The sequence below is a fragment of the Equus caballus genome, chromosome 22, assembly GCF_041296265.1.
Source record: "Equus caballus isolate H_3958 breed thoroughbred chromosome 22, TB-T2T, whole genome shotgun sequence".
NCBI classification, from domain to species: domain Eukaryota; kingdom Metazoa; phylum Chordata; class Mammalia; order Perissodactyla; family Equidae; genus Equus; species Equus caballus.
The window spans coordinates 47,537,349-47,551,518 of NC_091705.1; the positions used below are offsets into that span (position 1 = coordinate 47,537,349).

General features: G+C 44.0%; 1 non-coding gene across 1 annotated transcript; it reads right to left on the minus strand.

Annotated features, from left to right (window-relative positions):
* Positions 1-755: 755 nt before the first annotated feature.
* On the minus strand, positions 756-889 carry LOC111770082 (U11 spliceosomal RNA). Its single transcript, XR_002803026.1, has one exon. It is a non-coding gene; the product is annotated as a U11 spliceosomal RNA (small nuclear RNA).
* Between the last annotated feature and the right edge of the window lie 13,281 nt (positions 890-14,170).

A 14,170-nucleotide genomic window follows, 5' to 3' on the forward strand; every position in this document is an offset into this window, starting at 1 on the left:
AGTGAATAGAGTTCTGTTGTTTGAAGCCGCACAGTTTGTGGTCCTTTGTTACAACAGCCTCAAGAGACTAAGACAGAGGCCTCGCCAGGCCTGGTCTCAGACCACCTGCCTCTTGGGAGGTGATGCACGCAGAGCATCTGATAGACGCGTAGCAAATGCTTGGTTAACATTACAGTCTCCATTCATCGTTGTCACGGGTGCAGCCTCTTCTGCCAACAGTGTAGCAGAGTCCTTCCCCTGAGATGTTCTCTCAGGGGAAACAGGAGGCACTGGGAGCATTCCACCCTGAGAGGAGTCGTATCGGCCACCCATTGCACCCCTGAGCTTTCATCCTCAGGCACACGGGGAACACTTGTGCTCCGAGGTGCAGAGTGGTGGGCGGGGGCAGCCAGGAGACCGATTTTTTTCGTGCATCTCCTGGAGACTGAGGTTCCGGGGTTTCTGCTGGGTCTTTGGTCAAGCATGGCGGAGGGCAAGGGTGTCGGGGTCAGCCAGGTGCGGCTCCTAATCCTGGCAAATTATCCAGTGCTGACCTGTCAGCCTCAGTCTTCCCACCCGGGAAGGGAAGTGGCCTTGAGGTCACGCAGGCAAAGTGCTTAGCGCAGAGTCCAGATAGGAAAATTATATATATATATATATATATATATATATATATATAAAATATATTTACTAATATATAAATATTATATATATATAAAATATATTCAAGAGAAGAGTATTTAATTGGTACATAGATTTAAAAACATTTTTTTTTGTAGACTTGCTGGGATCAATGAGCACCAGCTGCCCAAGTACCAAAACTTATGCTTCCCAAACCTCTTGATGTTGATTCCGCAGGAAGAGCAATTGAGCTGCCCCACATGTGCCACACATAACAGAAGCTCTTTTTTAAAAAAATTATTTTTAACCACCAAAATTGCACTGTTCATTATGAAGACCGAAGTTTTTGAAGTAAGCCATGAAACCAGGAAAAGAGAAAAGTACAAGTAAAACCCATGAGTGAGCACAGGCCTCCTCAGGGTGCAGGTTCTGCGTGTTCGCTCTTTGCCCCGACGTTTCTTAAACATTTGGGTCTTATTGTAGATCTTGTAATGCTTTGAACCCCTCTTCCTTTAACAGGCTACTAGGGGTGTTTTCCCCTGTGGCTGAACATCCATCTTCAAAGCCGTGTGCAACGGCTCATTGTGTTCTGCGTGGGAGTTTCCGTGGGGCTCAGAGGACTGAATGATGCCTGCAGACACAGGGAGAGAAAGTGTGCAGAAACCATCTACACGGGCAGAGATGGTGACAGGAAGCAGGGCGCAGCCACACTCCCAGAGGCTCCCCCAAGATCCGCAGCTGCTGGGGTCCCTGACTCCCCTCCCCGACCTTGGTTCAGCGTGAAGCTGCCCTTTGCTCATGGCTTTTCAGCAAGGTGCTGTTGAAGCCACATTTTGTCCATCTGAATGTGTGGAAACGATATCTTATTGTTGTTTTCACTGACGTTTCCTGTATTACTCAGAAAGTTAAACATATTTTCCATTTGTTTCTCTCATTTCCCCTTCTATGTCTTGTCAATTTTCCTATTGGCTTGAGAGCATTTTTCCTATTAATTTATAGGAGTTCTTTATATAGTCTGGATACTGTTTCTTTGTCAGCTATATGCCTTGCAAAGATGTTTGGTTTTTGTTTTAGACTGGAACTTATCTTCTTCCTCTTCTTCTTCTCCCCAAAGCCCCCCAGTAGATAGTTGCAGATTCTAGTTGTAGGTCCTTCTGGCTCTGCTATGTGGGACGCTGTCTCAGCATGGCCTGATGAGCGGTGCCATGTCCAGGCCCAGGATCCGAACTGTCAAAACCCTGGGGCACCATGGTTGAACGTGTGAACTTAACCTCTCAGCCAGGCGGCTGGCCTGGAACTTGTCTTTAATGTGGCTTATAGTGTCTTTTGTCAAAGAAAGATTTTAAAGTTTAATATAGTCAAACTTCTCTGTCTTGTCTTTTATGGTTATTGCCTTGAGTGTCTTATGGAAGGAGTGGTGGCCTCCTCCAATGCTGCAGAGACGCTCTCTCTATCACAGGAGAGTAATTGCTGATAAGCTGTGTGCTCAGCAGCTCTGTGGCTTGGGAGGAACTTCTCTCTGGACCCAGGTGTCTCATTTCTAAAATGGGGATAATAAGAGCATGTGCCTCATTGAAGGATTTTGCAGATTTAATGGAAATAACTCACATAATGTCCTGAAAAGAGTGCCCGGCACCTGAAAATCATTCAGGAAATGTTAGATTATTATTATTTTCCTAAAAGTTTTAGTTTTCCTTTTAAAATTTATGTCTTAAATCCATCTGATTGTGTACAGTGTAGATCCAATTAGATTATTTCCATCTGGCCTGCTTACTGTCCCGGCATCAGTTGCTGAATGACCCTTCTTTTCACCCCTAGTTTTTAAGGCCACTTCTGTTACCTACCAGGTTCCCACATAGAAGTTTCTATGCTGTCCTGATCCAAGGTTCTATTTTTTTATACCTGGGCCAATAATGTATGTTTAACTTCGTCTAGTCTTAATTGCTGATAGCAGAGAAGTCAATACCCCCTCCAAAGTTCTCTTGATCAATCTCTGCATTTATTCATCTATGTAATTTATAGGAGCAGCTTGTCAAGTTCCATGAAGACCCAGTGACCCACAGATGACCACAGTACCTTCTCTTCCAGACACACCACAATCCCATTGGAACATTTTTCTGGCATTTTTATTTCTTTGCTTAATAAGGTTTTGATTTTGAAAATGTTCAGTTAATTGAACCTTTTTATGCGTCTTCCCCAGCAGCTGGGGAAGGTCTTCCTGGTGCTTCTGGTATAGATACTTGGGCTGTGTTTTGAAGCCAGCTGAAATGATTCTTTTCAAATAGTTCCTGAGATTCACTTGAGCCAGAAAATTTTAAAACTTTGGCTTCTAAGATATGATCTTCAGGTTTCAGAGCATGTTCGGCACTTCCTTACAGGCCAGGCCATTATGTGGCTTTGCCAACAAGACAAGGTTGTCAACCGTGTTCTTTTTGGCCTTGCCACAATTTGATCGCTGGGTCTTTTTCATACTCAGCCAAATTTCTGGCATCGTTCTTCTTCCCATCTTTTCACTTTCATCTTTTTTGACGTTATTAGAGCTCTTTTAAACAGCATTTGGCAGGTAAATCTTATCTCAAAATCTCTGTCTTTTAATGGTAGTATTTTATCCATTTACATTTGTTGTGATTACAGATGAATTTAGCTTAGTTCTTACAATGTTATTTTGTATTCTTTATTTATCATCTTTCTCTTTGACAATTTTTTTTCTCTTTTCAGTCTTCTCGTGTAGACTGAATAGTGGATCAAAGTTTCTTTATTCCCTTTATTTCCCTGTACTTGTTTGGAAATTCCACATTCAATTGCAAATCTTTTAATGGCCAACATTAAATTTTTAACATGCACACTTGCTTTTATGAACTCTGAAGTTAATGTATATTTCTACTTGCTCCCTGAAAACAATGTGAAGACATTTAAACCTTTCAGTTGACTGACCGCTCTATTTTCCAGGACACTGTTTTCTGTATTTTACTTTCTGCTTATTTTTTAACCTCCCTAAATTAGTAACCATGATGATGATTTTAATCACCAATGACTATTTAGTTCTCCACATGTTTACCAGTATTTTGATCACCACTGTCTCTTGATTCTCACTCTTTGTCACTAATTTCTTATTAGCCAAGAATTTCTCTTAATAACTTTTTCATGCTGAGTCTGTGAGTGGTAAACTTCTTTAATCTTTATTTATCTTATATGTCTTAATTTTGCTTTCACTCTTGAACAATAGTGTATCTTAATATAGAATTTAGGGCCCAGCCCTGTGGCTGAGTGGTTAAGTTCATGTGTTCTGCTTTGGCAGCCTGAGGTTTGCCTGTTCAGATCCAGGGTGTGGACCTACACACCGCTCATCAGGCCTTGATGTGGTGGCATCACCCACAGAGGAACTAGAATGATGTACAACTAGGATACACAACTATGTCCTAGGGCTTTGGGGAGGAAAAAAAAGAGGAAGGTTGGCAACAGATGTTAGCTCAGGGCCAATCTTCCTCACCAACAGGAATGACTTTGCAAAACAACAATTGTGCCAATCTTCCTCCACTTTACATGTGGGAGGCCACCACAGCATGGCTTAGTGAGCGGTGCATAGGCCCACACCTGGATCCACACCCATGAACCCTGGGCCACTGAAGTGGAAAACGTGAACTTAACCACTATGCCATGGGGCCAGCCCCATACAATTTCTATTTTCCAAATTTCTCTCTTGTAAAGTTAGTGTTTTACTTGGCTCTGTTCTCAAGTTACATCTGATCCCTTGTTTAATCCCTTGCTAAACTTTTGCATTCTGGATATTAGTGACTGTGGTTTTCATCTCCAGCAGTTCTGCTTGGTTCTCCTCTGAAGCCCACCATGCCCTTCTTTCACAGGATTTCACTCTTTCATGAGGACTTGTCTTAATTCTTCTGTCCCTTTCAGACTCTGTGATTTTTCCAAGTTCTTGGAAAGTTCATTCTTTGTGTTGTGCATGCTAGTTCTGTTATGATCCAACTTTTCCTCCTGTGGTTTGCAAATTTTAATCTTAATTGTACCTTCAGCTGGTCTGGCTGTGTCCTGTGAGGCTGTGCTGATGAGAGGGTCCCCACAGATCGTTTTCCCTAGCCGGATTCAAATGTTCTGTTTATTTTGGTTTGGGATTCCTACATCGTAAATGAAGTGTAAACTTGAACTCTATATCCTGGATGGTGTAGACTTGAGTCAGAATTTCTAGCAAAGCTTGGTTTCTTCAGAGCCAAGTGCTGCTAAACTCTCCTGCTGTTTCCCCGGCTAGTGGAAGTGAAATTGCTGAGCAAAATGTCTGAAGAAATTCAAGGCTCTATTTCACATTGTCACATTGCTCTCTAATTAAAATACCACTCCTACAAACAGTTCATAAATGCAATTTTCCAGCTTCTTGTTAGCCCGAGACCATGGTTCTCAATTGGGGGCAATTTAGCCATCCAGGAGACATTTTGCAATGTCTGGGGACATTTTTGCTTATCCCAGCTGGGGAATGCCACTGGAATCTAGTGGGTAGAGGCAAGGGATGCTGCTGAGCATCCTACAATGCATGGGAACTTCTCCCCCCAAAAAAGAATGACCTGGTCCATAAGGTGAGTTGTGCAGAGGCTGCAAAGTCCCGCTCTAGACTGAAAGCCCTCGAGGGCAGGGGCTTGGTGGGACTGGTCCAGGTCTGAATATCCTTTTTGTCTCATACAGTGCTTGGCACCTAGGAGTGACTCAGCAAGTTTTGCAAAATATCAAACAAGCATTAACCTTTAAAAATAATTCTTGCCAATATGACAGGTAAAAATCTTATTTCAATTTGCATTTATTGGAATTACTAATGAGGCAGAGCTTTTTGTTTTTTATATATCTCTTGGTCACCTCTATTTCTTCTTTTGCAAAGTGACTGTTCATTTCCTTTGTTTAGTTGAACATGTTAACACCTGTCCAACCATCTACGGCTGGGGTTATGAAGATGAGTTGGATTAATTAAGAAAATACCCACGGACACACTTTGAATACTATAAGACGTTAGACAAATAAAGACGTTGTTATCATTTCTCAGGAGAGGGGCAGGGCTCTGTGTGTGGCTGCTCACTGCACGGGAGAAGTGGAATCCAGCCAGCAGCCTCCTCTCTCAGACACCAGAGAGTCATCACATGGGTGGACCTGGGGGGAGCCTGCCAGCTCTGCTCACCGTAGCTGCTTGATAGTGTGATAGCTGAGCAGCTCTTAATACTTTCCCAAATGCATTCATGTATGTAGTTTCTATCAGTCCTTACAATACGCTGGGACAGGTTCCAGGGGATTTTGTTGCCTGCAGGCGAGGATCTGAGGCTGGCAGCAATTTCAGAGGGTGAACGAGCTCTCACACCCACTGCCACTTCTGCTCACCTGCGCTGGGCTCTTCCCCCGGGTCAGCAGTGGAGGAGCCAAAGACGGGAGCTCTTCTTGGTGAGCCTCCTTGCAGCGCCTGGAACTTAAACTTGGCATGGCATGGTCAAAGGGCGTGTGTGAGAGGAGACGACTTTTATTGCCTCCCCACAAAGGTATCAGCTCCACCCAATGCTAGCAGACCTTGGGAACAGACCATGGCTCTCTCTTTTTCAAAGGCTTCCAGGAGGCACAGCCCGGCAAAGCAAGAGTTAACTACACCTCCATGTCTCCCCAGGCCTTTGGGAACGATGGCCACCTAATAATCTGGTGAGAGCTGTGGACCAGGGAAACATACCTGATGTTATACCAGATTTCAGGAGCTTCAGGGTCCCCAGGGTCTGTTCAGGACCCCTGGGATCCAGGAATCCTTGGTTTAAAGCTGCAGCCTGATTAAATTGGATTTCAATGGTCATGTCAAGGGATGCTAGAAATGGATGTAAAAATCACCTGGGTGGCCAGAGGACAGGCAGATCCCGTCTCATGCTCCTTCCCACTTCTGCATTTTGCACATGCTGTGCCTTCAAGGGAAGTGCACCTGCCTCTTCTGAAAATTCTTGTTGACAGCTCAGATGTGCTTGTCGCTCTCACCCATTTCCTCGTCCCCCTGGAGGCAGGGTTGAGCACAGCCTTCCAAATTCCCACAGCCCCTCCCCCTCATCTTTCACTGCATTCACAGAGCTCTAGTTATTTCCTTATGTATTTGTTTTTCCAAGTAGACTGTGGGATGCTCAAGGGCAGGGACCACATCTTAGTTTTCTTGACTTGTCTTTGTTGGCCTCTCCATAGCAGTTATTTGATAGATGTTGCAAAATGGCAAAGTGCAGTAAAGCATGGGGTTTTCAAGAGTCAGAAAAGCAGAGGAGATTCGTGTGAGTGACTCTCCTGTGTCTATGTTTTGGGGTGAGACAACGTGTATATCTTATGCAGGTGCACCGATGATTTGTGACTCTTCTTTAAAAATTACTTCCCCCAAATCCCGTTGACTTCTCTAGAATCAAACTCGCGTTCAAGAACCAGGCAGCCCGTTCCTCCGCCATGGGTGCAGCTTGAGCTTGGAGGAATTTGGTTCCTGTACACCCCACAAAGGGGCAAACTGCCCACGTTAGGGAGAGTACTCAGCATCTGGAGCCGTGTGGCTGCTCTGAAGAATCATCTCCGCGTCCCTGAACTGCGGGAAGGAAACGGCGAGCGTGTAAGTTGTCTGGTATGAGTTACGGCTACAGATAAATCTGACAAGCCAGCAGCCATGGTGAAACGGATTGCCTCAGATACACACTGTGCCTGCTGGCCTGGCCTCCATCTTCAAGCTGAAAAAAACGAGGCACAACTATCTCTAAGAAAAAGAAAGAATCCCTCACCTGAGGTTTCAGTCCAAACACCACGACTCCAGGGTTCTGCTCTGACTTACTGCCTGGGGGCCCTGGCGAGATCCCATTCCCAAGAGAAGAGGAGAACTGAATTCCAGCGAGTGCCCAGCCGGACCAGTGCCCCTACGGGGAGGGTACGCTCCTGCCTGCCCTCCACCAACCGAGAAGGTGAGGCTGGGGCCACATCATGCTGCCTGTGTTCTCACAGGAGTGGGAGGAGAGCAGTGTTTATTTCCCTCTTTAGGCCTATTACACACAACTCAACCCGTGTGTGCAACAAGGAAGACTGGAGGAGGAAATGAAGAAAGGAATGGATCCTCAAATACAGACATACATACGTGGACCCAGTCCTGACATCCATTCTAGCGATGCGGTGATTAAACATGCGGTGTACTGGTCATCATGCTGGTCAGCTCAGCCCTTTAGTTTAGCTACCTTGAATCTTGTAGTCACTTCATTCCACAACATTCTCTCTCATTCCTTCCCCTCCACCATCCCTTCCTCCCTTATCAGGATCATACAGCTATACAGTGGTATAGCCTTTTTATGTCCATCTTTTCCCCCATCCCATTAAATATTCTCTGAAATTTTTCATGGCTGTGCAACATGCCATGATTTAGATAACCATTCCTTTATTCTTGGGCACTTAAGTTATTTCTCAATATTAATCATTATAACTATCACAGCTCTGACATCCTCATTCTTCATTTCTTTGTCTTCATCTGAGATTATTTCTTAGGGTATTTCCTATGAGTTTGACAGCATCAAATACTCTCCACAATGGTATCTGCTAACTTACACTACTCCTCAGTCCTGGACATTTTCCATTTCACCCTTACTTGACCACCAATAGCATCACAGCTTTCAACATGTTTCCCAAGATTCTAAGTGAGAAATGGTGTATTGTTATTGAATTCACTTAGTTTCCGGTGAGTTTGAACATTTGCATTTTCTTTTGTGACTCATCTATTCATATCTTTGACGATCTTTTTATTGGGGTGCTTTTCATCTTCTTACTTAGGAGATCTCTATTTGTGTTGAGAATATTATACGTATATCATGCAAATATTTTCTCCAAGTTATTGTTTCCCTTTTAACTCCATGATCATTAATCCACATGGAATTTACTTTGCTGCAAGTATCAAATAGATCAAATCCAACTTGGTTCCATCCTAAATGATTAGCTAGTTGTCACATCTGTTGAATTCTCCACTTTTGTACTATTGATTTTAAACGTTACTCTATCACACACTGTACTTGGGTTTGTTTCTAAATTTTGATTCTGTCCTGGTGACCTCTATGATGGTTTCTGGGTAGTAACAGACCTTTAATTTCGTGTTCATGTTCTGTTGAGACAAGCCCCACCTGTGCCCCTACCCTCCCTCCCTGCTTCCCTCTCTTGCTCTCTCTCTTCTTCTCTCCCTCCCACCATATCCTTCCATCTTTCTTTCTCTCTCTTTTATAACCTTTAGGCTGATCTTATACATTTATTCTTCTTGATAAACTTTAGAATCATGTTGTCAATCTTCAAAAAACCTCATCTTAGGATTTTGATTGGAATTTTATTAAACTATAGTTTAATTTAAAAGGTTTGATATTTTTACTACATCATACCTTCTCATTCAAGAATATCACGCCTCTTTCTATTTCTTCATCATCTTTTCTATTTCTCAGAATAGTTTCATAATAGTTTTCATAAAGTTCTGCACATTTCTTGTTGGGATTATCTTGAGGTGTGTTATATTTCTGTGGCTATTACATGTAGAATCTTTACTATATTTTTCCAACTGGTTATTGTGTGGATTTATTTATTAACAGATGACTTAGGAAACTCTCATTAATACCTCAATAGCTTTTTAGATGCTTCTCTTTTGTTTTCCAGGTAGATTTGTTTTTTTAATATGAAAATAAGAATCTTTGTTTCATCCTTCCAACACATCATTTTAGAACGTTTAATTGCTATGATAGAACGATGGTAAACACAAAGATGGTGAGGATTCTTACCTTTTTATAGACATTAGCGAAATGCTGTAAGTATTTTACTGTTCTGTGTGGTATTACATGAAGATAGCTATTCTTTACCATGACAGCAAATTTCCTTATGATTTGATTTTACTAAGAAATTTTGTCAGCGATGAATGTTGAATTTCATCAGACGTCTTTCCATGCCTACATCCACGTAGGCGGTAATGATAAAATTTTCTCATTTAACCTCATAATACATGATTCCAATTATACAAGTACTTTTGTAAGTGTTCCTTCTACCTTTAAGTTTTCTTCTTCACTTTGTTGGTGTGTCTTTTGTAGATGTACTTGCATACGTAAGTACCAATATGAGATATTTTATCATTCAATAGAAAGGTTAACCATTTACTTTTTTGTCATAATGGCTATGATATGCTTGACCTTCAGTTTGTCGTCCTGTTTTCTGTGTTTATACTTCTTTGTTGTTTTCTTTATGGATTATATTGTCTTTGATCATTTTTGCTAGTAATCTTGAAGATATGTGTCCTGTTTTTTTTATTGCCGTTAGTCATTACCTTTAAATGTTAAAAAGCGTTGAAACTTCTATTTCTGTAGTTATGAATATCAGGAAGAATAAATATCCATTGTACCCCCTTCACATAATACAAGGAATACATCAGTTAAGAAAAGTTGTGGCTAAAAGAAATAGAAAATATTCACACTGTGGCTTAAATAACTAAGGGTTTATTTTTCTTAAATGACAGGAAGGCTGGGGACAGATAGCTCTTGGCATTGGTTTAGTTGCTCAACAATATCAGAACTAATATCTCAGCCATTCTCTTCTTCGTGGTAATAAAATGGCTGCCACAGCTCCAGTCATCATATTGATATTCAAGGCAGTAAGAGTAAGGGAAGGTGTTTACCAACTGTTTCTGTCTCAGGAGTCTCAATACCCAGAAGACTTTGATTAACATCTTATTGGCCAGAACTCTGGCACATACGTCTTCCCCACAAACACAGGGGGTGTTCAGAGAGTGAGCATCTCTCCTGCCCAGTTAGTGTAGGTGGCAAGGAGGAAGGGGCTTCAGCCTCAGAGGAATTAACATACTTCTACTTCCTCCCATCATAATGCCCTCTGCTGGGATTTCCCCACCAAAAGAATATTTTCTTTTACAAATTGTAACATTGCATTTAAACCATCAGTTCAAATGGGGGATGATTTAAAAATTACGCAGCACATAGTAGGTGGTTAAACAACATTAGTTGAATCATCTTTTTCAGCCTGTTCACGAATCACCTATGTTTGAGAAGCTCTGCTTAAATTGCCAAATTCCATATCCTTTATTCTATGATCTCATTTTTTACCTGCATTTCATTCCAATGTTATTGCCTTTTTTTATTCCAAGCAATAACAAAATACATTTTCTTCCAAATAATTTGTATTGAGTTATCTATGAAAAAAGTTCCTTCAATCAAAAACACACATAACAAATACTGTCAGGAGCGTCAGGAATAAACAAACAGACACCTATATCGGCCGGTCCTGCTCCCTGATGTTATATTGCTTTGTATTTAGACACCGTGGTCCGTCTTTTGCTAACCCATTTCTGGCTTCAGAGCATTTCTGGTCAGAGAGTGAGATTGGAGGGGACATGTCACTGCAACGTGTCGGCTGAGCGCCTCGTTCCTCCGGCCACTCGCGTCGTGACTGCTGGCATTGTGAACGAGCTTTGTTTACGGCTGGGTGTTGCTCTGCAAAGTCCAGCATGCTCAGATTTATTTATGCTGCAAAATTTATGTAATTATATATATATAGTTGTTCCTTAAATTGACATAAATCAATTGAAAGTTAGTTAAAAAAAAGAAGGAAGGAATGCATCTCTGTGACGCTTTCAAAAGAACTGAGAAGTCGGGCTAGCTGGGTTCAAAGCCTGGGTCTCCCACCACGGCTGTATGACTTGACATTCTCTTTGAGCCTCCGTTTATAAAGTTGATCAATTTTTAGAAATTCCCTTATAACATCAGGTTGCATTATAGGATTATTGTGAGGATAGGGATTATCTGAAAGGGCTCAGAATACTAAATGAAGATAGTCACTTCGACCTCGGTAAGTGTCTTCTTTCTTGATAAATCTTCAACTCAGCGCTGGTTGGACAACAAGAATGGAAACTTTCCCTCTGGGGAAATTCCGTCATGCTCAGCTCTGCTTGCTCCAGCTCTGCGGCAGGGACGATGTCTTCTCCTTACTCTTTGTCCAGGTGCATTTGTGCCAATAGGACAGTCGTGGTGCCCAGCACGCCCGCTGGCTTCTGTTCCCGGGGGGCTGCCAGTTCACCTGTTCCTCTTTGGCTCCAGCCTCCAGCTTCTACTCCGTTGCTGGGTCCCCGCAGCAACGTCCGTGCTTTGTACCCTTTCCACCCGGGTGTGGATCAGTCTCCTCCCTCAGTTACCATAGCACACCTCCCTCTAAGCTGCTGGGAATGTACGTCTGTGCCAGCCCGGCACTCTCGTTATCCATCGCTGGGTACAAACCACTCAAAACTTAACAGTGTTTTATTTCGCTTGTGAATCTTCCAAGATGGCTCACTCGTCTGGCTAGAAAATTGGTGCTGACAGTTGGTGGGAGGTCAGATAGGACTCAGACCTGATTCCTGTCCAGGCAGGACTCTCTGTGGGGCTGCTTGGGCTCCCTCAGAGCATGGCAGCTGGCTTCTAAGAATGAGGGATTCCAAGAGACAGGAAGTAGAAGTGCAAGTGTCTTAAGGCCTGGATCTGGACCCAGAAACTGGCAGAGCATCGCTTGATCTTTATTCTAGTAATCAGATAGCCACAAAGCCTGCACAGATTCACAGGGGCCAGCTCTCAATGAATTGTACGTGAGTGAGGCCATCTTTAGTTTATGGCACTCAGAGAGCTGGAGGAAGATTTCACAGCTCGTCACCACAAACAACTGACAACCAGATGTTTAGATGTGCTGTCTTAAAAGTCCTTCAGGACCCCCTTGCCATGTGGAGGTTCTCGCTGCCTCCATCTTTCCTCTCCTCTTCCCCCCTCTCCTCTCTGTCTCTCTTACCTCCATGTTTCTGTTCATTTCTGATGCGTAGCAACGTAACAACCTTTTTTACTCCTTTTTTCCTCCTAATTTCAGGATTCAACTATCTGAGTGATTTTTTAAGGCATTTTTCTAAACAAAGATGTCTCTCTCCTTAAGAAAAGGCAGTTACCATCTCTGCAAGCAACATGTTTACCACTAGGCTGCTGAGGAAATGTCACCGACCTAGTCAAACCGCATCACGCCTGCCCCTAGTCCCTCCGCCTCCTGCTTCTCCTCCCTGCTCTCTAGTCACTCCTTCCACACCCACCGGCTCCTCACCCAGCCATCTCGCTGCCCCTGGGAGACTCAGGCTCCCTCTGCTTTAGGGCCTTTCCCTCTGCTTGGAGTGCTCTCCCCAGGTGCCTGCCAGGCTCCCTCACTCCCCTGCTTGCTGACTCTGTTAAAATGCCCTTTCGTGGCGATGCCTCAGCTGACCATGTATCAGCATTGCCCTCCACTCCCAGCATGCTCTCTCTCCCCTACAGGTTTTATGTTTGTCACCATGGAGCATGCTCATTATGGATTTATTTAGTTGCATGTTGTCTGTCTCCTGTGTAAGCCAATGCGCTGTCTGATTTGTTCAAGGCTGCATTGTCGGCACCTGGAATAGTGCCTGCTACACAGTCGGTGCTCACTGAACATCTGCTGAATGACTATTAGATGAATGAGTAAAGGATGGGGATTGGCCAGTAAGGACTGGGAAGACAACTCAGGTGACCCACTGCCCCAGTTTCCCCGGGACTGCAGGGTTTCCCGGGACATGGGACTTTTAGTGCTAAACCTGGGAAAATCTCAGGCAAACCGGGACAAGTTGGTCACTGTCATGACAACCCCTCAAATGTCCTCAGGGAAGTCAAGCTGTCACTGGAGTGAGACCATGGGGACCTTGAGGGAAAGTCAGAGAGGATGGTTGTCCCCAGTTGTGCATCCTCAGTTCATAGCCGTCTGCATCCCGGCCAGCTACCCTGTTCTGTAAGGGCAATCACACAGCCCACCATCACAGCCTGACAATGGAGGATGTGGCAGGTTGTGGTCTCGACGAGAAAGAACACGGTTTCCAATTTATCGAAGCTGCTTGGAGCTCATGCTGCTTTACGACATTGTGCAGAACTGCTGGCAGGGAGTCTGAGAATTCTGCTCCCTCTCTTCCTAAGCACTCAGCGGTGATGTCTTTAAGCATGGCTTTGCAGGATGCTGCAGCAAGCTCAGGTGGTGAGATGAGATGCAAAAGACAGCGCTGGCGTCCCAGGCACAGAGCAGCCTGACACGGGCTGCAGTGGAGGCTCCCCACTATGCAGGGCTGGGGCCATGGCATCTCCTGCTCTTTGAACCTGTCGGCAGAGACGACACAGCAAGGAAACATGCCTTCCTGCTCGCTAGCCTCTGATCCAGAGTTGAAGGGGTCCTCTTGTCTGTTGGGCGATGACATGGGGAACAAGCTTAAGTAAACTTGAATGGAAACCACAAAACCACAGAGGGAAGACAGACAAAGCAAGCCTCTTGGAGACTTCTGAGCAGGAGGACACCTGGGGCCCGTTGGAGGGCTTTGGCTTACAAAGATTTGCTTCAGCACTGCTGTGCGGGAGCAGAGCAGATGCCTCTGTCACCCGCTGGACACGTCCCTCCTGTGCCCCACAATTTGGCTCCACAACCCTGAGGCAGATTTTCAGACTGTGCAATAAAACAAAGTGACGCCTTCAGTGCCAACCCGGGGTCTGCCCTGAGCCAC